At 34.7% G+C, this 26,727-nt stretch overlaps 1 protein-coding gene and 1 pseudogene across 4 annotated transcripts in view; one reads left to right on the plus strand and one right to left on the minus strand.

Annotated features, from left to right (window-relative positions):
- Nucleotides 1–26,727, minus strand: part of ARHGAP24 (Rho GTPase activating protein 24) — a 726,334-nt gene that overhangs the window by 417,248 nt on the left and 282,359 nt on the right. The gene's annotated exons all lie outside the window — the stretch shown is intronic.
- LOC129501753 (developmentally-regulated GTP-binding protein 1-like) lies at nucleotides 423–4,454 on the plus strand (annotated as a pseudogene).

Raw genomic sequence — 26,727 nt, forward strand, 5'->3', positions numbered from 1 at the left:
GGTACCATTAAACAAGTATTCATATGCTTAAGTTAAAAAACAGACTGAACAACACCAAATGTTGGTGAGGATATGGAGAAACTGGAGCAATTTTCATACATTGCTGATAAAAAGATAAGTGGTGCAACTACTTTGATAAAAGGTTGGCAATTTCTCATAAAATTACACATAGTGCTATCTATGACTAAGCAAATCCGATTGTAGATGTTTAACCAAGAGAAATAGAATTCATATGTTCATAAAAATATCTGTAAAAAGCATTCACAGGAGTTTTATTTATAAATTTGTCCCCAACCAGAAATAACCCAAATGATGCCCATCAACAAACTGTGGATAGCCGCAGTTATAACCACTGCTTAGCAATAACAAGAATCAAACTATACATATACATATCAACATAGATGAATTCCATAGCCATTATAATGAGCGAAAGAGGTCAGATACAAGAAATTACACTTCATGATTCCATTCACAAGAAGCTTCAGAAGAAGCCAAATCAGTCTACAGTGACAGAAATCAGAAAAATGGGTACTCTTGAGGAGGTAGATATTGACAAGGAAGGGGTACAGGGGACTTTCTAAGGTAATGAAAATGTCTTATATCTTGATGAGACATGAGTTACATGGGTGTAGACATTTATCTAAATTCATGAACTGTCGCCAGAGATTTGTGCACGATTTATGTCATTCTAATAAGTTTTATTCAAAAAACTGGAAAATATTGAATTCTAGTTAACAGGTTTGCTTTCTGCTATGGTATAGGTTAGCAATTATGAAATTACCTTCTGTGTATTTCAAGTTGCACAAATAAATATATATGTTGAACATAATGGGAAACCAGATTTCTCACTTTTTGAAGAGAAAGTTACAAATATGGAAATGGGAAGAAAATAATATACCCTGTGGTTTGAAATCAGAATTAAAGATATTAGTATGGACTCACAGTTTTTATTTTATTTCTTAATAAAAATTGTATATATTTAGGTGTATAGTATGATGATCTATATACATATACATAGTGAAACGATAACTACAATCAAGCTAATTAACATATCTCCTCACACAGTTACCATTTCTTGTGTGTGATGAGAATATCTAAAATCAACTCTCAGCAAATTTCTAGTTTCTGATAAAATATTATTAACTATAGTCATCATGCTATACATCAGATCTCTAGGCTTATCCATTGTATGTAACTGCAACTCTGCACCCTTTGACCAGGATCTCATGGTTCTAAATAGATAGATGTAAATATATAGAAATACATAGACATATTTACTGCTGTTTGCTGAGAGGGCCTACAAGTAATAATATACCAATAGCAATGAATGAGTACATTTAGTGTCCAGATCTTGACTTCCAAATGCCATTTACTTTGGAATAAAAAGTTGATTCCAGGGCTTGGTCAAAAAAAAGTAATAAGATGATCCTAGAATAAAATTGCCAGAAAGTAAGAAAATACTCAGGTATGATGGGAAAATGGCAAGAGGACACAGAAGCTAGTTTAAAATGGTTTTCACTGGCCAAATATAGGACAATTTAAGCATTGAAATAAACAATAGTAACAGATGATGCCTGTAGAATAAAACAAGAATACATGGAGGCACCTGGATGGCTCAGTTGGTTGAGTCTGCCTTCATCTCAGGTCATGATCTCAGGGTCCTGGGATTGAGCCCCATATTGGGCTTAGCAGGTAGTCTGTTTCTCCCTCTCCCTCTGTCATTTCCCCCTGCTTGTACTTGCTCTATCTCTTTCTCAAATAAATAATTTTAAAAATCTTGTTTTTTGATAATAAGTTCTATTGATATGATACATAGATGACAGGTAGATAGACATAAAGATAAATAAACAAATAGAAGAAGTGAGAAATCTTTTTATTCAGTGGAATGTCAATAAATATGGAAGCAATAATAAAGTTACAAGTTATCAATGGATGCAAAAGTTACTGGGAAAAAGTTTGTTGGGGAAGGAACACGACCAACAAAACTAAAAGGCAATTGACAGAATGGGAGGAGATATTTGCAAATGACACATCAAATATAGGACTAGTGTACAGAATCTATAAAGAACTCATCAAAATCGGGACGCCTGGGTGGCTCAGCAGTTGAGCCTCTGCCTTTGGCCCAGGGCGTGATCCTGGAGTACCAGGATCGAATCTCACATCAGGCTCCCTGCGTGGAACCTGCTTGTGTCTCTGCCTCTGTCTATCATAATGCCTCTCTTCTGTCTCTGCCTCTCTTTTTCTCTCTCTGTCTCTCATGAATAAATAACTAAAATCTTAAAAAAGAAAATTCATCAAAACCCAAAAAATAAATAAGCCAGTTAAGAAATGGGCAGAAGACATGAATAGACATTTCTCCAAAGAAGACATACAAATGGTCTCTTCGACTGATGAGTGGATAAATAAGCTGTGGTATATACATACAATGAAATATTATTCAGCCATTTGCAATGAAGAATGAAATCTTGCCATTTGCAATGATGTGGATAGAACTACAAAGTATTAAGCTAAGTGAAATAAGTCAGCCAGAGAAGGAAAAATACTATATGATTTCACTCCTATGTGGAATTAAAGAAGCAAAACAGATGAACATAGGGGAAGGGAAGGAAAGTAAAATAAGATAAAAATAGGGAAGGAGGCAAACCATGAGAGACACTGAACTACAGAAAACAAACGGAGGCTTGCTGGAGGGGAGGAAGGTGAAGGGATGCAGTAAATAGGTAATGGGCTTTAAGGAGGGCATGTGTTGGGATGAGCACCGGATGTTATAGATAAGAGATGAATTACTAAATTCTACTCCTGAAACCAATATGACATTGTATATTAACTAACTTGATTTTAAATTTAAAAAAAAAAAGAAAAAGGTAAGAGAGACTGTTCCAAATAAAGGCACATTAAAGAGACATGACTAAAAACTAAACAAAAGCCTTGACCCTGGCCTGGATCCTGACCAGAAAAAAAGACTTTTAGAAAGGGGGCATTACACATTCTCATTTAAGAGAATACTGGAAGTTCTGGTCACAACAATGAGACAAGAAAAACAACTGGTAAAGAAGTTAAGCTGTCACTATTTGCAGATGACATGATACTATAAATAGAAAATCCTAAAGATCCCACTGAAAAACTACTAGAATAAATAAATGAAATTAATAACTACAAATCAGAAATGCTTCTATGCACTAATAATGAATTAGGAAAAAACAATAATGAAATAGGAGAAAGAGAAATTAAGGTTGGCAAGTCTGCTGACCGTTGTGAGAGGGAAGATAATCTGTGTGGAGGCCACTAGGCCCAACCCATGACTCACCACCCCCCTCCCCCCCCCCCCCGCTAGGGCAGCACATTAGCCAAAACTGCAGAGATTAAAGCCAAAATGGCTCAAATTCAAAAGAACAAGACCACAGCACACCACCTGAGGCTACTTAAGGCTTGCCATGCTAAGCCACATAGAGAACTCAACCCCAAAAGGTAGTGGAGGTTGTGAGGCAGGAGAAGGTTTCGATTTGGCCAAGAGAGGGGATGCTCGAATTGGGTTTGTGGATTTTCCATTGGTGGAAGTCAACACTGCTTAGTAACCTGGTGGTGGGGTATATCCTGAAGTGGCAGCCTCTGAGTTCACTACTCTGACCACTGTGCTCGGTGCCATCAGATACAAAGGTGACGAGACCCAGCTCCTGGATCTTCCAGGTATCATTGAGAGTATCAAGGATGGGAAAGTTAGAGGTCCCTGAGTCACTGCAGTGGCCTGAACATGTAATTTGATCCTGATTGTCCTGGATGTCCTGAAACCCTTGGCACTTTTTATGCCCCTTGAAAATGACCTGGAAGTCTTTGGTATTTGCTTGAACAGTAAATCCTTCAACATTTATCCCCCCAAGAGGAAGGATAAAGGAGGCATTGATCTCATGGCCACTTGCCCTAAGAGTGAGTTGGATGCTGAAACTGTGAAGAGCCCTCTGGCCTGAATATAAAATTAACAATTCTGATGTGACTCTGAGAAGTGATGGCACAGCAGATGACTTCATTGACATAGTGTAAAGAAATAGAGTTAACAAAAGAAACAGACTTTATATCCCTTGTATCTATGTGTTGAATAAGAACGATTAGATCTCCATCAAGAAACGGGATATTATCTATAAGGTACCTCACTTTGTACCCATTTCTACCCATCACTGTTAGAATTTTGATGACCTATTGGAAAAGATCTGGCACTATCTGAAAGTAGTGAGAATTCATACCAAACCCAAAGGCCAGCTGCCAGATTAGATATCCCAGTGGTCTTGCCTTATTCCAGAACCACAGCGGAGAATTTCTGCATGAAGATTCACAATAATCTTATCAAAGAATTTAAATACGCTCTAGTCTAGGGTCTGTCTGTGAAACACAATCCTCAAAGAGTGGGTAAAGACCGTATGTTGGAGGACAAGGATGTCATTCAGATTGCAAAGAAGTGAAACCTTTCCCTCTGCCCATCTTCTGGGCCAACTACAGCAGCTTTCTCCATGAGCAAGCACTCAACCTTAACACCCTTCTGGCTTTGGCAGCCAGTAGATCAGGATTCATGGGAGGGAGATGAGGACACCCAAACGGGAACTTTAGTTGTCTTAACTTGATGTCACCTTGTAAATTCAACTTCATAAAGGATTTGTTAGGCCAGTAGGCCAGTCAGCTATGTGTAAAAGGGAGAGAGAGAATGGGAGAGAGAGAAAAAAAAATTAAATTCCATTTACAATTAAACCAATAAGAATAAAAAACCTAGGAAGAAACTTAGTCAAAGTGGTGAAATATTTGTACTCTGAAAACTATAAAACAGTGATAAAAAAATTGAAGATGACACAAACAGATGGAAAGATACTCCATGCTCATGGACTGGAAGAATTAATGTTAAAATGTCCACACTAACCAACATAATCTATAGATTCAAAGCAATCCCTATCAAAGTACCAACAGCATTTTTCACAGAACTAGAAAAAACAATACTAAAATTTCTATAGAACTACAAAAGACCCCAAATAGTCAAAGCAATCTTGAGAAAAACAAAACAAAACAAAACAAAACAAAAAAACCCCAAAGCTTGAGGTATTAAAATTCCAGATTTTGAGATATACTAAAAAACTATAGTAATCAAAACAGTATGGTACTGGCATGAAAATAGATACATAGATCAATGGAACAGAATAAAGAGTCCAGAAATAAACCCATGCTTACATGGTCAATTAATCTATGACAAAGAAGGCAAGAATATACAATGGAGAAGATGATAGTCTCTTCAATAAATGGTGCTGGGAAAATTGGACAGCTACATGTACAAACATGAAATTGAATCACGTTCTAACTCCATACACAAAAGTAAACTCAAAGGTGGATTAAAGACCTAAATGTGAGACTTGAAACCATAAAAAAAACCCAGAACAGAACACAGGTAGTAATTTCTCTGACATCAGCCATAGCAACATTTTTCTAGATGTCTCCTAAGGCAAGGGAAACAAAACTAAAAATAAACCATTGGGACTACATCGAAATAAAATCTTTTGCATAACAAAAGAAACCATGAATAAAACAAACAAGCAATCTACTTAATTAAAGAAGATACTAATAAATGATATATCTGATAAAGGGTTAATACCCAAAATATATAAAGAACTTCTACAACTCAACACCAAAAAAACATACAATCAAATTTAAAAATGAGCTGAGGACCTAAAAATAGAGACTTTTCCAAAGAAGACACATACAGATGGCCAACATGAAAAAATGATCACCATCACTAATCATCAAGGATATGCAAATCAAAACCACAATGAGCAATCACCTCACACCTGTCAGAATGGTTAAGATAAAAAAGACAATAAATATAAGTATTGGTGAAGATGTGGAGAAAAAGAAACCCTCATATACTGTTGATAGGACGTAAATTGGTACAGCCACTGTGAAAGACAGTATGGAATTAAAAACAGAAACACCATATCATACAATAATTCCACTACTGGGCATTTACCCAAACAAAACAGAAACACTAATTCAGAAAGATATATTTATGTTTATTGTAGCAGTATTTACAATAGCCATGAGAGGGAAGCAACCTAAGTGTTCATAGATAGACAAATGGGTAAGGAAGATGTAGTATGTATGTATCAATGAATACTATACAGACATTAAAAAGGATGAGAATGTGCCATTTTGCAACAACATGGATGGACCTAATGGGTGATATGCTAAGTGAATAAGTCATACTGAGAAAGAAATACCATATGATTTCACTCATATGTGGAATCTAAAAAATTTTTTAAAAACCAGAATCAGACCTATAAATTATAGGGGACAAACTGATGGTTGCCAGAAGGGAAAAGGGTAGTGGGATTGGCAAAATAGAGAAAAGGGCATGAAAGATACAGGCTTTCAGTCATGGAATGAATAAGTCATGGGAATAAAAGGCACAGCATAGAGAATATAGTCAATGATACTGTAATAGTGCTGTATGGTGACAGATGACAGCTACACATAATGGTGAGCACATAACAACATACAGAGAAGTTGAATCCCTATGTTGTATCCCTGAAACTAATGTACCACTGTGTGAAAACTATATTCAAATTTTAAAAAATTAAAGAAAGGAAGCACTACTAGAAAAACTGATAAAATTTAAATATTAACTGGATTAGAATATTCTATCAATGTGAAATTTCCTCATTTCAATTATTGATAATTGCAGTTATGAGATAATTGCCGTTTGGTCTTAGGAAATGCACACTCAAGCATTTATAAATTGACAAGATGTCCCAGATTTATTTTCAAAAAATTAAAAAAATCATAGATAGAAATATAGATGGAATGTTAAAGCAAATGGAACAGAATGTGAACAGGTGGTGAATCTGGGTAAAGGGTGTTTAGGAGTTCCTAGTACTATTCTTGTAACTTTTCTATAAGTGCGAAAGCATATCAAAATAAAAATTATACAACATATATAACTTACTATAAGAAGACACAAAGGAGAAGCAAATTCTGTTCTTCGCTGGACTACCTCCAGCCAGTTTCAAGTATTGCTATTATAATTGAAAGGGCACTACACTAAAAGTGGCTTTGGAATTAGTCACCTGACCCTGAGAAGGTCATTTGATTTTCTTGGCCTCAGTCCTCTGATCCCCAAGAACACTATTTGATATCTAAAATTTCTGTTAATTCTAAAATATCATGATTCTCCAAAATGGTCTTTTAATAACATTGCACTTTTAGAAGTGACCAGATTGTAGAAAAAATTTTCTAGTTCAGTTATAGTTAATACTTCTAAAGATAAAAGGGCAAAAAATAGAGGTCCTATTTTATTCCTGGCCCTTTACTGAATTGCTGTGCTATTTTAGCATTGTGTCATTTTATTTGAAAATGCCACACCTTAATTTGAAGCCTATAAAAAAACATTAACTATCACTGAAAATCTGTATGTAACATTTCCTTTACTCTTATTTTTTTTCAAGATTTTATTTATTTATTTGAGAGAGCGCACATATGCAGTTGTGAGCAGGGAGAGAGGCAAAGGGTGAGAAGAACAAGCAGATTCTTTGCTGAGCACAAAGCAGGATGGGGCAGATGCGCCGGGGCAGGAGTTGGATCTCACAATCCTGAGATCATGACCTGAGCTGAAATCAAGAATAGGCCCCTTAACTGACTGAGCCACCCAGGCACCCTACATTCTCTTTGCTTTAAAGAGAAGTATGATTACATGCTTAATAAAGGATATACAGGGTTCACATATGCTCAGATCACTATTCAAGATATATATATTCATTATATATATAAAACTTATATACACACACATATATGTATGTGTAAGTGTGTGTATATGTTTTAATCCTTACAACCCTGTAAAGTAAATACAATTATGATTTTCACTTTACAGATGGGAAAGCTAAGGTATTGGAAGGTACCTATAGTCCTGCTGGTAAGTGGCTGTTTAAAAACAACCATGCATTTGAACCAGGCTGTGTGGCTGTAGAGACTTCTGTTCTTAACCACCACTCTAAATTGCTTCTGAAATGTTACATAATAAATAAATTCAAAAATTCCATGAGAAAAAGTGATCTGAGTAATAAAACTATTCTTTATGCCAAAATTGAATACCTAGAGTCTATCAATCTAGATATGCCTATATGGAGGGATATATCCATGACCACTAAGGACATATATATATATGTATGACTATTAAGGACATATTTTTATGACTATAGATATATATGTATGTATGTGTATATATATATATATGTATATATATGTATGTCTTGGAAAATAAGACTGTATAATAACACTGATATATATGTGTGTGTGTGTACTACTAATATATTCTTATCTTGATATTTATACACATATATTTCAAGTTTTTACTTGTGAAATTCTAATACTTGGCAGACCCTTCCATGTGAGACTTTTGCCACATTGACTTGCTGCTCTTTCCCCTTCAGCAGCTTGAAAGCAGTCAGGTGGAACAGCCCAGAAGCTGCTCTTTGTCCATTCTTCACAGAGGCCAGCAAATAAAGCCCCGCCATGCTGCAGCACACTTGATATTCTCAACCCAGGGGAAAAAAAGAATAAGGCTCATATGCTTAGTCCTTTATGAAGAGAAAATTAGCAGTGAAAGTGACAAATTCCTTTTTGCCTTTAAAAAAGGAACCATAGAGCACAGTGTCACTTTAGTTGGAAAAGTACAAAGTTATTAACTCCTAAGAATGTTATTACAACCTGACTAACACATATGCTCTCATTCCAGGTGCCAACAGCTGTAGTCACGTGGTTAGCTCAGTTAGGTCTCCCTAGACACTGGAAAATTACTCATGTGAATCCCAAGCTTACCTTTCATGGGGAGAAAAATGGGGGATTGGGAGAAAAAATAATGGTGAACAACTGTTAAGCATGCTTTTAGGTGGTAATGGTATTATTTGAGAGGAAGAAAAGATAGGAAGTTATGGCAACAATTAAGAATTGGGTTCCATCATATTTTGACTCTTCTAACATATAACCTTGCAAATAATTATCATCATTAATATTTATACATAGGGCTTTTCATAAATCCCATATAATCCATGCAATTTCATATAATCTTGACAAACAAAACTCTTAAGAAGTATGGCTGATGTCCTTGCTACATATAGGATCCAAGAGGCTAAGGTGGCTTGCTCAAGCCATAACCTAGTAAGTGTCTGAGCAGTTATTATTTTACTCTGGATTGTGGAGATTTTTTTTTGCTCCCCCCCGACACACACACATTTAACTATATTGCTGCATACTTACACCATCACCTTATACAGACCACCACCTTTATTACTAGAATTCCTAAAAAATGAAGCAACAATTAAAGTAGTAACGGAACAAAGTGTAGGTACTTAAATATTTATTATATCATGGCTTAACATGGTTATAAAAATGCAAAAGACAGCATTAACAGACCCTTGAGGAAATACTCTAATAGTATTTACTTCTCATAGATCTGCTTTAGGATTTCAAGAATTTAAACATAAAATGAAAACATCACATAAAGGGTTCCATAAAAATTCAAGCATTAGCACAACTTAAATTACAATCTTAGAGCAAAAGAAACATGAAACAAATTGAAGGATTGTAGAAAATTCTGCTCTCCAACATGGTTATGAAATAAAATGTCTAAGTTAATCAAATATGAAGTCCAGTTATATCATCTTTTTAAATACTATCTTATATAACACGAATAAATGGCCAATTTCCAATTAATGAAGAAAAAATAATCATACTTGTTAATGAAACAATTGTAAATACAAATCTGGCTTGCTTTGAGATCCAGAAGCCATTCTCATAATGCTTTAAGGTCATTTATCAGTATTTTTATCATTAACAGAATGTTAAATAATCCAGTTAGTCATCGTTTTCTCTTTCCTAGCTATACCAACAGTTGTGGTATCATTCATCCTTCTCCCCTACTAAAACACTCTTTTATCCTATCCCCCTCTTCTGCTCTCGCCACCCTGCCTTTGCCTCACATCTAGATGATGACTTCATTCTAACCCCCAATTTCATGCTTCTAAGAGCCCTTCTCCTGATCACTCCAAATATGTATTTTATATGGTCCACAACCTTCAACATCTGACAACTGCAAAGCACACCCTGTTTACATTTCGCTCATTTTCAAGGTATCATAACCTAACTCAGTTTACTTTCCCAATTTATCGTTCATTACTCCCCTCAAATGTCCTATGAAGCAGTCCACCCAAAATTGTGTACTAAATTTAACCCAGACACACAATGCTTAGTCTTACCTCTTTTGGAACTTACGATAACTAAAATCATCATCATCATTATCAACATCAACAGCCAACACATATATTACTTAGTTTGTACCAATGTCACAGGTGCTTCATACATTTGAACTCACATAATCCTCACAATAACCTTGTGAAGTAGATGCCATTATTACTACCTTCATTTTACTGAAGGTCTAAAGCTGTCAAGTAACACGCAAGGTCACACAGCTAGTAAACAGTAAAGGTGGAATTCAAACCAGGCAGTTTGGTTTCAGATTCTATACTCAACCACTATATGTATGCCTCTCAATTACCAATTAATTCAATGGGCTCAGTAACATAATTAGGTATTAACTATTTTACATATGTTACTTTTATCCCTTTAGTAAATTATAAAATCATACTAAATGTTTTATTTCTTTTAGAGGCCCCTTAATATCAGATATACAGTTAGCCTGAAACAAATATTTCTAAGGAAGATCATTTTATTCAAAGAGTAAATACTATGAAAGCTAAATATTCAAGAATTATAATTAATTGAAGTGTATAGAATTAAGCTTCCTCTCACCAGTCAAAATCTTCTGAAGCAGGACTTGCTCACAGTAAAAGCACTGAAAAGATGTAGAATAGGATGTGGGCTTGATAGTAGCTGTTTCTATATCAGAGGGGCTGCAGGAGAGCTCTTGGTTTGGGGGACCAATCAGAGATTCAGAGCCTTTGAAGCTATAGTTGCCAAACAAGTACACTTATTTAGATAGTAGACTGTAAATCTATAAAAATAGCAGCATTTCCTAAAGATGATCTTACTATCTGCGTAAGATTGGGAAAACATAAATAACCCATATTAGTTAAATTATTGTTCATTTATTAAGTATGGGGGAGGGTGGACAGTGCCCCCACTAATGCCTCAAAACATTACAGTGCCATTAGAGATTGATCATGCAGATGACCTGAAGAAGAGTTAAGTTTCCAGGATGCTTAAACATAGAAGAGTCACCTCTCTCATTTTCAAACGAAGCACAGAAATTTTTTTAAAAAATCTCTTATTCATGGAAGTATATATATAAAATTTCAAGACTAGAAATTTGAATAAACTCTGATTTCTTTTTAACAGGGCACTAGGTCAGGCCTTCTATACTTTAACAAAGAGAAGAGACTCATTCTTCAATGTCCACCTCAAATGTCAACTCATCTGTAGAGTTTTCTTTTGCATAATTAATCACTCCTTTTTCTGTATTGTAAGAGCATTTTATAAATATCTCTATTGGATTACATGGTATAATAACTACTACTTAGAAAATATGCTGATCTTGACTTCTAGACTGTTACCAACCCAAGTGTCCATCAACAAGTGACCACAAACCAATCTGAGATAATCATGCCATTAGTACAACTCAGCAATAAAAGGAACCAATTATTAATTTGTGAAACAACATGGATAGTGTTCAAAAACATTCTTTAGCTAAGCTAAAGAAACCAGGTACAAAAGAATATATGCTGTTGTCAAGAATTATGAGAGGCTTGAGATTGCATACAGTGTGTGAGCTTACAAGTTTCATGTTTGCAGGCACAAGACATGAGACTACTGGGTGAGAGACAAATGACTTTATTACTCACAGCAATAGGATTAGCCAGAGTATCACACTTGCACAGTAAGTTGTGTTACAGGAGAAGAATGTGGGAACTTTGGAAATTTGAATCTATTACAATGGGTAGCAAGCCTGCCTGACCTGTGCCCCACAGGGGCACATTATCTTTAGTACACCAGACAATAACAAACATGCCCTTTTCTCAGGAGGGAACGTAACTTCTAGCTTCCAACTTTACACACTATACAAACACCTTAGGGAAAACAGTCCTGAACAAAAGCAGTCATTACCTCTACTAACAGAAATGCAGAATTGTGAGAGTCATGGAGCATTGTCTCCTACTAACTATATGCTTTCATTCATAAAGCATTTCTGAATAGGCAACATTAGACTATGGTGGGAAAAAAATCAGAACAGCCATTGTCTGGAGCCAGAAGTGACTATGACAATATAGGATTATAAGGGAAATTTCTAGGGTAAAGGGGATGTTATATATCTTATATAGGGTGATGGTTACTTGGATATATATGTCAAACTCATTAAACTGTACACATAAAAGTATATATAAACTATATGTATGTACATTATGTATGTACAGTTTAGGTATCTAAATTATTCCAAAATAAAACTAACATAAAAAGAAAAATATACTGGGAAAACTGGGTGGCTCAGCAGTTGGGCATCTGCCTTCGGCATAGGGTGTGATCCTGGAGTTCTAGGATCAAGTCCCGCATCGGGCTCCCTGCATGGAGTCTGCTTCTCCCTCTGCCTGTGTCTCTGCCTCTCTCTGTGTCGCTCATAAATAAATAAATAAATAAATAAATAAATAAATAAATAAATAAATAAATAAATAAATAAAATCTTAAAAAAAAGAAATATGCTGATCATAACTTCTAGACTGCTATCATCTACAAGGCAAGGACTGTGTCTTATTCATTATTTTGCTGATTACTGAGAAGAAATTAGCCATGTATTCTTAGTAGGTGCTTATAAAATTTGGTTGCATTGAATTATTGGCATTGTTTAAAATGACCTCAAAGTTATATATAAACCTAATGATAATCAAATATTAAAAACCAATAAATATGCAAAGAATAAAGAGAAAGAAATTAAAATATATTACTAAAGAAAATCAGCAAAACACAAAAGGGAAAAAGACAAGAAAGGATCAGAGAAAATCTTCAGAAATAACCACAAAACAATAATAAAATGACAATAGTTACACATGAATAAAAAACGACCCATTGGGGAGACTGGATGGCTCAGTGGTTGCGAGTCTGCCTTTGCCTCAGGGCATGATCCCAGGGTCCAGGGATTGAGTCCCCCATAGGGCTCCCTGTGGGGAGCCTTCTTTTCCCTCTGCCTATGTCTCTCTCTCTCTCTCTCTCTCTCTGTATCTCTCATGAATAAATAAATAAAATCTTAAAAAAAAAACCCACAAGATCCATCTATATGCTGCCTATAAGAGACCCATTTAAGACCTAAAGACACATGCAGATTGAAGGTGAAGGGATGGAAAAGCATCTGTTGTGCAAATGCATATCAAAAGAAAGCCAGAGTAGCAATACTTATATTGGACAAAATAGACATTAAAGCAAAGACTATAACCAGAGACAAAGGACACTATATATAAAAAGGGGGATGATCCAACAAGAAGATTTAACAAATGTAAATATTTGTGCATCCAACACAGAAGCATCCAAATACATGAAATGGTTAATAACAAACATAAAAAACTGTTCAATAATATAATAAATATAGAGGACTTTAACCCCCAACTTAAATCAATGGACTGATCCTCTAAACAGATCAAAAGCGAAACAATGGCTTTAAATGAACACTGGAACAGATGGATTTAACAGATATATTCAGCACATTTCATATTAAAACAGAAAAATATTCATTCTCTCAAGTGCACATGGAACACTTTCCATAATAGATTACACAGTAGCCCACAAAATAAACCTCAAATAATTCAAGAAGATCAAAATCATAACTTGCATATTTTTTTTTACAACGCTAGGAAACCAGAAGTCAACCACAAGGAAAAACCTGGAAAGACCACAAATACATGGAAGTTAAATAACATGCTACTAAACAATGAATGGGTCAAACAGCAAATCCAAAAAGAAATAAAAAAGGACATGGAGGGATCCCTGGGTGGTGCAGCGGTTTGGCGCCTGCCTTTGGCCCGGGGCGCGATCCTGGAGACCCGGGATCAAATCCCACGTCGGGCTCCCAGTGTATGGAGCCTGCTTCTCCCTCTGCCTATGTCTCTGCATCTCTCTCTCTCTCTCTGTGTGTGTGTAACTATCATAAATAAATAAAAAAAAATCAAAAAAAATCAAAAAAATAAAAAGGTTTGGTGCCATGTTCTTTAAAAAAAAAAAAAAAGGACATGGAAACAAATGAAAATAAAAACATAACATTCCAAAACCTCTAGGATGCAGCAAAAAACTATTCTAAGAGAAAAGTTTATAGCAATACAGGCCTATGTCAAGAAGCAAGAAAAATATCAAATAAACTACTTAACCTTGGACCTAAAGGAGCTAGAAAAAGAACAGTAAGTGAAACCTAAAACCAGAAGAAAAAAGGAATTAATAAAGATTAGAGCAGAAATAAATGATGTAGAAACTAAGAAAAAACAATAAAGTAGATCAATGAAACCAGAAGCTGGTTCTTTGAAAAAAATCAATAAAATTAACAAACCTCTAGCCAGACTTATCAAGAAAAAAGAGAAAGGACTCAAACAAAATCACAAATGAGAGAGGAGAAATAGCAACAAACACCATAGAAATATAAACAATCACAAGAGAATATTATGAAAAACTATATGCCAACAAATTGCACAACTTGGAAGAAATGGCTAAGTTCCTAGAAACATATGAACTACCAAAACTGAAACAGGAATAAACAGAATACTTGAGTAGACCCATAACCAGCAAAGAAATTGAATCAGTAATAAAAAAAACTCCCAATAAACAAAAGTGCAGGGCCAGATGGCTTCAGAGGCAAATTCTACCAAGCATTTAAAAAAGAATTAATACCTATTCTCAAAATATTCCAAAAAATAGAAACAGAAGGAAAAATTTCAAATTAATTCTATGAAGCCAGCATTACCCTCATTCCAAACCGAAGACTCCACTGAAAAAGAGAACTACAGGCCGATATCCCTGATGACCAGTAAGTGCAAAAATAAATACTCAATAAATACTAGTAAAACCAAGTCCAAAAATACATTTAAAAAAATCATTGACTACAATCAAGTGGGATTTATTGCTGGGTTGCAGGGTGGTTCAATATTTGCAAATCAATCAACATGATACACCACATTAATAAGAGACAGCATAAGAACCACATGATCATTTCAATAGATGAAGAAAAAGCATTTGACAAAGTACAATATCCATTCATGATAAAAAAAGAAAACCTTCAACAAAGTAGGGCTAGAGAGAACATATATCAACATAATAAGGTCACATACCAAAAACCCATAGCTAATCTCACCTCAGTGGGTACAAACTGAGGGCTTTTCTTTAACATTAGGAATAAGGGATGTCAATTCTTAGCATTGTTATTTAACATAGTACTGGAATTCCTAGCCACAGTAATCAGACAACATAAAGAAATAAAGGGCATCCAAACTGTCAAAGAAGCGAAGTTTTCACTATTTGCAAATAACATAATATTATACATAGAAAACCCAAAAGACTCCACCAAAAAACTACTAGAACTGATATACAAATTCACAGGATACAAAGTCAACAGAAATCTGTTGCATTTCTACACTCCAATAATGAAGCAGCAGAAAAAGAAATTAAGGTATCAATCCCATTTAAAATTGCACCAAAAACTGTAAGATACCTAGGAATAAATGTAACCAAAAAGGTGAAAGCCCCATACTCTGAAAACTATGAAACACCGATGAAAGAAATTGATGATGACACAGAAAAATGGAAAGACATGCCATGCCTATGGATTGGAAGAACATATATTTTAAAAATGTCTATACTATGCAAAACAATCTATACATTTAATGCAATCTGTATCAAAACACCACTAGCATTTTTCACAGAGCTAGAACAAACAATCCTAAAATTTATATGGAACCACAAAGACTCCAAATAGCCAAAGGAACCTTGAAAAAGAAAAGTAAAGCTAGAGGCATCACAATTTTGGACTTCAAATAATATTACAAAGCTGTATTGATCAAAACAGTATGGGACTGGCACAAAAATAGAAATATAGATCAATAGAAAAGAATAGAAAGTCCAGAAATAAATCCACAACTATATGGCCAATAAATCTTCAACAAAACAGGAAAGAATATCCAATGGGAAAAAAGTCTCTTCAACAAATGATGTTGAGAAAACTTGACAGTGACCTACAAAAGAATGAAGCTGGACCACTTTCTTAAGCCACACACAAAAATAAATTCAAAATGGATTCAAGACCCAAATGTGAGATAGGAAACTATAAAAAATCCTGAAGACACAGGCAGTAACCTCTTTGACATCGGCTATAGCAACTTCCTTCTAGATATGTCTCCTGAGGCAAGGGAAACAAAAGGAAACATAAACTACTGGGACTACATCAAAATAAAAAGCTTCTGCATGGTGAAGGAAAGATTCAACAAAACTAAAATGCAACCTGCAGAACAGGAAAAGATATTCGCAATTGATATTTGCAATTGATGTATCCAATAAAGGGCTAACATCCAAAATATATATGGAACTTCTAAAACTCAACACCAAAAAACAAATAATCCAATTTAAAAATGTCCGAAGTGATGAATGGACATTTCTCCAAAGAAGACATACAGATGGCCAGCAGGCACACGGAAAGATGTTCATTATCATTTACCATCAGGAAAATGCAAATCAAAATTACAATGAGATATCACTTCACTCCTGCCAAAATGTCTAAAATCAACAACACAAGAAACAAAAGGAGTTGGCAAGGATGTGGGGGAAAAGGAATCTTCTTGCGCTATTGGTGGGAATGCAAACTAGTATAGCCACTCTGGAAAACAATATAGAAGTTCCTCAAAAAGTTAAAAATAATTTACCTTACAATCCAGTAATCACACTGCTGGGTATTTGCCCCCCCAAAAAAAAAACCAAAACACTGTATCAAAGGATACATGTACTCCTATGTTTATAGCTGCATTATTTACAATAGCCAAGATATGGAAACAGCCCAACTGTCCATCAACTGATGAATGCATAAAGAAAATGTGGCATATGTATATACAATGGAATATTATTCAGCCTTAAAAAAGAATGAGATCTTGCCATTTGCAACAACATAGAGCTAGAGAGGTAATGCTAAGTGAAGTTAGAGAAAGACAAATACCATATGATTTCACTCATGTGGAATTTAAGAAACAAAAAAAAAACAAAGGGGAAAAACAGGAGAGAGACAGACAGACAGATAGACAGACAAAGCAAGAAATAGACTTTTAATTATAGAAAACAATCAGATGGTTACCAGAGGGGGAGGGGGAGGAGTTAAATAGGTGATGAGGGTTAAGGAACACACTTGTGATGAGCACTGGGTGACATACAGAACTGTTAAATCGCTATATTGTATACCTAAAACTAATCTAACACTGTTTGTTAACTAACTGGAATTAGAATAAAAAAAATGGACCTCTAAGCATTCTTTCTTGTCCTTAGTTGATGTAAAATACCATTACACTTGAATTTTAAAAATTCCATTTGATTGTGTTTGTTTATAAATATTGATACATAAGAATATCAAGGAGCCATTACAAATTTGTATTTTAAAAAATATATTCTCTAAATATTACCTTATTTTGATACAGATCAATTTTAATAATGTAGTGAGTTGTTTAAAACCATGAAAATTTGGGGGTGCTGGGTGGTTCAGTCGGTTAAGCATCTGACCCTTAATTTTGGCTCAGGTTGTGATCTCAGAGTCATGAGACTGAACCCCGTGTCGGGGGGGGTAGGGGGGGTCTACACTCAGCAGGGAGTCTCCTTAAGATTCTTTCCCTTTTCCTCTGCTCTCCGCTCTACACTGCTCATGCACAGGCCTCTATCTTTCATATAAATAAATAAATCTTTTTAAGAAAATGAAAATTTGTGCTAATCTTAATAAGGTTATTTGAAAAAGCATTATTTTCTATATCATAAACCTGGCTGACTAGCTCCTTTAGAAATAAAATACCTTTCACATAAATCCTCAAAATGAATATAATAGAAAGATTTTTGAAATTTGAGAGTTGTAAAGATTCTTTCTTTCACCTAACCAATTTAAGTTTGGTTAAAATATATGATGTCTGTTAGATGGCAATTTAGGCTAGCAAAGCCTGAGGAGCAAAAGTTACAGCTGTAGTTTCCATTTATAACAGAATTTTAAAACCCTTTCTTTTTAGTATATACTTTAAAGTGGTTTTTTCTAATTTATTTTATAAATTATGACTATGTAATTTTTCAAAGAATATTTAATGTTGGTTAAGTAATCCCCTCAACTCACATTAAAATATTCTTTGAGAAAGTAAGACAGAAGATCTAAATAAAGCTATAAAATGGTTTGCCATTATAATATATATTAAATTATAAGTAAAAAAATTTGCCTTCCTTTTACATTTTTATCATGTTACACTTTATTTTTTTCTAGTAAAAGCAAGGAAAAAAGGAAAGTAATTTCCACATATACTAAATGAAACATATAGGAAACCATTGTATTTTCATTCCTAACAAAAATACTGTGTTATGTTTGTAGCTCTAATATGCAGATAAACCAAATATTTTTGTTTCAGGTCTTAGAGACTGTGCCAACATCTATATTCGGGGATATTTTCTCATTTTGTAGGTAAATTCTCATATTCCATGCTAAATTTACCATTTATACATCCCTCTAATTATCCACAAATTCAACGATTGTGTAGATTGGGGAAAGTGGAAGCAAAACTCTTTGCAAAAGCCATCAGGATTCAAATGTCATTAATAATGTAAATTAAATTGAAAAGCCAATATTTATAAAATTTATATTTCATCACTGCATAATAAAATCAACTTTCCATTATAAACACAGAGGCTATTTCATGACTATGACTTTGTTTGCTGAAAAAGTAGAATCAGACCTACAAATACAGAGAAAACAACTGATGGTTACCAGAGGGGAGTGGGTGAGAGATGTGTAAATGGGTAAAGGGGAGAAGGAGATACAGATTTCCAGTTATGAAAGAATAAGCACAGGAATAAAAGATGCAGCATAGAGAATATGGTCAGTGATATTGTAATAGCAATGTCTGGTGATAGAAGGTAGCTACACTTGTAAGCACAGCATAATATACAGAATTGAATCACCCTGTTGTCACCTGAAGCTAATTGACATGTGTGTCAACTCTACTGAAAAGAATTTTTTTAATTTGAATATTTCTAACAACTAAATTGGTCTAACCATTTCTGTACTTATGCCATGTTCTCACAAGACTTTGTTCAGTCATGGTAGCTAGGATATCAAATAATAAACAGGACATCTCATGCCATAAATATAATCATGTCCTGATTAGGTGGATCCATACCAAATTGCTGATGTTTGACAGATTCAACTGGCAAAAAATGGTAATTTCATCTGACTGAACATAATATAAAGTTAAAAACACTAAAATGAAAATGATCAACATTGAACGCTGTGTACTCAAAATACACTGTTCCTACAATAGCCTTTTAAAGGCAAGTTTATGTGCACAGAGGAGATTGCAATTTCCTACTTTCTTTCTTGAGCCCTGATAATAAAACCATTGGGAAAATATTTCAGATCCAAGTGTCTATATTACCTCTGTTTCCTAGCAGAGGTAGGAAGTTCAAGGAAGGAGAAACCCATGAGAATGTTACTGGGTTTGTCCCCCTCAGTTCTTAAGAGTCACCAGGTTAAAACATAAATTGCTTTTTCTGAAAGCAGCACAACTGATTTTTATTTTTCTTTTGCTCAGATTGCTTAATTCCCAGGTGTATGTCTTCCATAAATTATCATGTCACGTTTCAGACTTGGCACACATATCTATACCTCGAAAGGAGAAGTTAGTGGGAGAAAAAAAACCCTAATACCAAAATACAAGTGAAATGTTATTAAATGATTTTAGTACTTTTGAATAACTATTTTTAAGCTTCTTAATTCCCAAAGGTAAATAAATCTCTAAGGGTACAAGTTCAACAATTCAAACATTTTCCCTCAGTGATATGCTGACTACTACTGGCCAGGGAATATCACAATTTGTAGCAAAATATGCTTAGTGACACCAAGAGTTAATTACAATCCTCAAGAAAGTTTTCTACACTAGTATATGCCAAAAGTAAACATGGGAAAAAGAAGTGTTAAACATTCAAATAAGCAATACTTTTTCTATATATTAGAACCCACCTTACTCTACAGAATACTTTCAATATTTAGCAGGAAGAAGATTATTTTTCCCTACAGGAATCTCTCAGGCCTATATGGATTTTTACACTTGAATTGTTTTTTGTTCACATTCTTTCACACTAAAGTCTTATATCTCCATGACTCAAAATAGACACCTTCTGCCCTAGACCAGAGTCAATAATCAAAAGAGGAAAAGAAAGAATGTTGGAATATGAATAGCACCATGAAGGCACAAGAAGGGAGACCTTGCATCAACAGTCAATGTATTTTTCTCTAATTGTGTTTTAGATCTGATCCTTATCTTACCAACCAGATGGAAAACTTCTCATGGTTAAGGATTGTATCTTATAATCAATCCCCTCCTGAAAAAAAAAAAAATCCCCTCCTGTATAGACAGAACTGAATATGGAGGGGGTTACTCATGTGGTAAGCATGAGTGTGCTTGTCCAATGATTGAAATGTAAATAATAAAGATATTATAAAAATAGCAACGAAATATGGAGTATCTAACATACAATATTACTTGGTAAAAAATGATTTTCCTTCTCTGGATTAATTTTTTCTTGAGTAAATTGGAGAAGAAAAATTAGGTTCTTACAAATTATGCTTAGAATATCACAGCCTCCTATATTGAGCATAGTAAGAATGTAGTTTTTTTTTTCAATTTTATTTATTTATTCATGACACACACACACACAGGGAGAGAGAGAGAGAGAGAGAGAGAGAGAGAGAGAGAGAGAGGCAGAGACACAGGCAGAGGGAGAAGCAGACTCCATCATCGGGCAGGGAGCCCGACGTGGGACTAGATACCGGGTCTCCAGGATCACACCCCAGGCTGAAGGTGGCGCTAAACCGCTGGGCCACTGGTGCTGCCCAATTCTTTTTTTTTTTTTTTTTAAGTTTTTATTTATTTATTCATAAGAGACACAGAAAGAGAGGCAGAGACATAGGCAGAAGGAGAAACAGACTTCCTGCAGGGAGCTTGATGCGGAACTCAATCCCAGGACCCCAAGATCACGACCTGAGCCAAAGGCAGATGCTCAACTACTGAGCCACCCAGGTGCCCCAGAATGAAGCTAGTTCTTGTGGCTTTGAATATTCATTTTTGATAATTCACTGTATAAAATTGCATATGACCTAAAATGTTCATAAGATATATTTTTACTACAAATTTTTAAATATTTGCACACACACACCATTGTATGTCTTGTGTACTTTAAGTTATAAAAAGGCACTATCCTTCAAATCACATCCAAGTTAAGATATTAATCGTAATTTATCATTGACAGTTTTAACAAAAGGCAACTCTTCCTCACTATTCCTCATCTTTCTTTAAGATCTATAGTTAATTTAAGCTCATAAAATTTATCTAAGCTCTTCCATTATAAATATTGTTTGTCATAGTTGTCATAGATACTATTACTTTTTTAGCAAAATAGCTATAATTGTTGGCATCCAAACACTAAATGTCCTTCTGATCAAAGGCTCCCACATTTTTGTTTACCAGTTGAATCACTGAAACAGCAATCTGTTACAATTAGGTAGATATGTGAGTAAGTAATAAAAAGGTATTTAGAACAACAGACTTGAAAACTAAATATGAGGAACCACTCAAAAATAATTGCTATACTAGAATATTTTCAGTGATCTGTAATTAAATGGAGAAATGAAGCCATAATTTAGAGGTATAGGACTTTTAAACTGCCTAAGGGACTGGAAGACATATTCATGGCAACACACACATACATAATATGCACATGCACAAAACACACCCCATCACTGAAGTTTGTGTAAACTACATCTTGGCATCTTTTTTGAGGAGGAGGTGTGGTGGGGGGTTTGAAGAATCTTTTGGACAATAGGAAAAGCTCTGTGATTCAGATGTGAAAACATTTAGCTTTGGAACTGATTGTTCACCATAACCAAATGCATCCCTTCTTCTGTGTTCTAATGGGTTCCTTTATTTTAATCATCACTAGGATTGACAAATTAGGTAATCATGGGACTCATTTCTGTCTCTAAATCTCCTCTGAGCACTTCCTAACTTTCATATCATTGTGCTACTAATAACATGGTAACTGCTAACTTCTACATTCTTTAGTATTTACCATATATCTGATACGCACATTTCAATTAGTGATGTTACATGTATCGAATTGAATGTGCGCTCTTCATACAGAAAACAATATTTTGTGCTTGACTTGCAATAGTTAAGAACGATTTTGGATATAATGATTTTTTTACTTCAGCCTTTTTTTTTTACTTCCTTCTCTTTAACAAAGAGTTATAATTTATTTACCATCTATTAAAAGCTATAATGATATAAATGTATTTTTGCAAATAATGCACCTTTCACCTCTAAACATTACATGAAAAATCAATCAGTATCCAAATTTGAGGCATTTTATAATTATATTTTGCAACTGAGCTTAAGGAAATTACATATTTGGAATCTGAATTGGACTATGTGTGTTCCACACACTTCAACTCCTTGCCTTTTTTTTTTAAGATTTTATTTATTTATTCATGAGAGACACTGAGAGAGAGGCAGAGACACAGGCAGATGGAGAAGCAGGCTCCCTGTGGGGAGCCCAATGCAATGGATCCCAGGATCCCGGGATCACGCCCTGAGCCAAAAAGCTCACCACTGAGCCACCCAGGCATCCCTCAACCCCTTGTCTGGGAGACATTTAGATCCATTTAATTAAAAAACACAGATTTAGGGAGGTTACTATCTTTGACTCATAAATATGGCCAACATAAGCCCAGCAGATTTTAGGTAGGTCTGTTTTAGCTGGAGGGAGAGCAATCAAGTCTCCCTATTCAGTCACTTTGATCTGCTGCCCTGAGACCATTGCTAGTGATTTTGATTAGCTTAGAAAAGTAGAGAAGTCAAACAATTGGATCTCACTGATGTTACATATGTCTGAAATTGGTAACTGAAGGCTTTGTACAAATTGTCTTATGCGAAGTTAATCACTGAAATAATATGAGGAGTAGCCATTGTACTCTACTTCAGTACTCAGCTGATTTTGGGTTTTAAAACTTGTCACTAATTCTCCCTTACCACCCTTCTTTTAACCCTGACATATTTCCATTCCTTCGTCTTCTCCAAATGCCTTCTCTCTTAAACAATAGGCGAATACCCTCTACCCATAACTAGGCAAATCTGTCATTGCATAGGCTCCTTCAGTTATTTCCAATCACATTCCTTCTGCTAGAGGAGGGGGCAAGAGGGCAGACCTTAATGGTCCCAAAGACAGACCTTGGTAGGAATCCCAGCCCATCCACGTCCTAGTTCTGCAAACTTAAAGAAGTTATTTATTATAGGTTATTATTCAGAACGTTAGGATTAAGCTATTAGTTTTTCATAACTTAAGAAGTTATCTTTAAAAACCAAATTTGCTGATTATTGTGTGATTTACACGAAACAGGATGTACCAAAAGCTGAATGTATAACAAAGCCACTCAAAAATCCTCACTTTTCTTTTCTCCGGTGTCTTTTTCAAGTTATCACAAATTATTTACCTTTCACTATGAGTAATGATTTTCATTTCTATATCTAATTATATATATTATATAAATTATTTATATATGTATACACACACAGTGCCCTGACTTATGATAGTTTGACTTATAATGTTTTGACCTTACAGTAACGCAAATGGAATACACGTTCAGTGGAAACTATACTTTGAATTTTGAATCTTTCCCAGGCTAGCAATATGCAGTTCAATACTTTTGTGATGCTGGGCAGCAGCAGTGAGCCTCAGCTCCCATTCAGCCACACGATTATGAGGATGAACAACCAATACACTTACAATGACTGTATCTGTGCAATCATTCTGTCTTTCACTTTCAGTATAGTATTCAACAAATTACATGAACTATTCAGAACTTTATTATAAAATAGGCTTTGTGTTAGATAATTTTGCCAACTGTAGCCTAATCTAAGTGTTCTGAGAATGTTTAAGGTAGGCTAGGCTAAGCTATGCTGTTCCATAGGTTAGAAGTATTAAATGTATTTTTGGTTTACAATATTTTCAACTTATGATGAGTGTACACACACACACACACACACATCTCCTATATCTAACCTCCACTGCAGTGTTAGCTGGTTCACATACTTCCTTAGACTAGTTCCATGTGCACGAGATCATTCCATTCCCACATTCCCTGGTTCAGGACTTGCAGATTTCTTATTCCCTAATGATTGAGCTCTCCTGAGCTCTCATGTACATTGTCAGCCAAGCTCGGTGCTATATTGGAAAAAAGCGTCTTAACTAAAGTTCTAATGTTCTGTATGATACATCCTCTGTCTTCTTGGAAGTGAATAACTTAACATTTAAAATCTTTCTAAGTTTTAAACTAATTATTATCATAATGTATTCTGGTATATTTAGTAGAGTTTATTGCATTTAAATATGTACTGATGTGATATTTACAATAGTATTTATCATCACATAACAATCATATCCAAAATAACACAAATTTGCTAATGACATCTTTACTAGTTTTTTTTTTGTATTGACACCTGAGACAGACGCTGAAAGATATATTTTAGACTATATAAATAGCACCCTAAAATATAAAAGTACATTCCAACTTCAGTTGTGAGGGAGGATACCCTTTCCTCTATGCTGTAAATCATGCAGAATGCTTTAGCCTATAAAGGTGAGTAAATACTACAAACTATATATTCAAAGATATGAAACAGAAAAGAGTTCATTTGAGAGAATATTGCCATTCAAAATTTGATTCTTGAATGCATATAAAATAAAAGAAACTATTGATACAATGGAACTTGACTGACAGAATAATATATATTTAAGGTCAAAAGCAAAAATAATTAAAAGAAAAGTGTAGGAAAAACACTAAACGCATTTCACCAAATCATGGTTGGAAACCAGGAATTTCGTTATGGATAAAATTAACAACAAAAAAACAATAACATGGAAAGGATTAAAATGCCCCCTCCCTCAAGACAGTGCCTGAAAGTTTATATGAATTATTTTTTGATTAATAGGAAACATTTCATTTGAAGATGAATATCATAAGCCCCTACAAAAACATAACTAGTAGCTACTTCTTTTCCAAATTCTCCACTAAATACCCTAGTTGTATATTTTTGTCTCACACTGTCTCCTGGAACATTTTATTTAGGCTTTTGTAATCTGTCATATATGGAAAGCAAAAGACACAGCCATGGCCTTGAAGGTGACTTTGTGCCAAGTGTTGCCCTGTGGTTTTAGCAGAGTTTTCTCTCCCAAGTCAGTGCCTTTTGTTGACAGAATTGGTTTTTGCCTATTGAGAGCTGCCACTGCTCAGTGACCAGAACAAAGTCAGGAACTCAGAAGCTTTCCATCACTGACAGAAAGCCATGGACAATATAAAAATAGTATCACTATACACTAAGGATTTGTTGAGGCTTCTTAGAAGTGACAGGATTAGAATGGTCATGGCACAAAGTGCACTTTCATGCAACAAGACTGTGAAATAGCAAAACCTCATGGAAAATAATAAGCCACCAAGAATAACTGTTGTCAGATGCTAACTGATGTTCAAGTGTTTATGGTGTAATCACAGAATTCATATTTTCTTCTTTCAAAAATAATAGAATATTATATTTGATATTAAATATTATACAGTCTCACATGAGAGAACTAAATTCTGTAGGGTCAAATTACACATAAAGAATAATGTTTGTATAATACCAAATTTATTCTCCAATTGTACCATGTACTGTCTATCTGAAGAAAGTTATGCAGACATGATTATAATTATAATGTTCAAAAATTAATAATACAATCCTCATGATAAGTGTTTGTTTTAATTATTAATCATTTGCCATCCACAGCCCTCACCGCTAGAGGATCATTCCTTGTTTTTCTCTGTCCTGATAAGAAATTCCTTCCTAAAACCCTCTTCATTTTGACCATCTAGGGTTAATGTTATTTTTCCACAAGGACCCTTAGTAAAACACTATCATTCATAAAGAGACAAAATAAGAACAAATGAAATGTCCTACTACATACTTCTAAATTTTTAGATAACAATTAATTTCACACTATGAGTTTAAAATTGATACCTGAAAACAGTGGTACCCATCCATCATCTCCAGTATCACCTCATAACTGAGTTGCTACCATAGCTTAAACACTTGTGCTCTGCATTTTTACTATACAGACTGCATATCCTAATGAGCTGTGCAAGACTTAGGACTCTGCAGGCCATAAGTGTTAATTACAAAAAGAACTATGAGAATTGCTCACTGATACAGCATGCTGTAGAAGGGGATAAAACTGGAAATAAGAAACCTGGAGATAGAGTCCCAGCATTGGTCTTTTTTAGCTTATACAAGTGATCATGCACAAATCAGCTTACTTAGCTTTTGTTTCTTCACTTGTTAAATGGAATTAATAAAAACTCATTTTATAGGATTGTTGTAAGGATAAAAACAGGCCTTGAATCTGAGTGTTTTA

This window comes from Nyctereutes procyonoides, unplaced genomic scaffold (genome assembly GCF_905146905.1).
Source record: "Nyctereutes procyonoides isolate TBG_1078 unplaced genomic scaffold, NYPRO_anot_genome, whole genome shotgun sequence".
NCBI classification, from domain to species: Eukaryota; Metazoa; Chordata; class Mammalia; order Carnivora; family Canidae; genus Nyctereutes; species Nyctereutes procyonoides.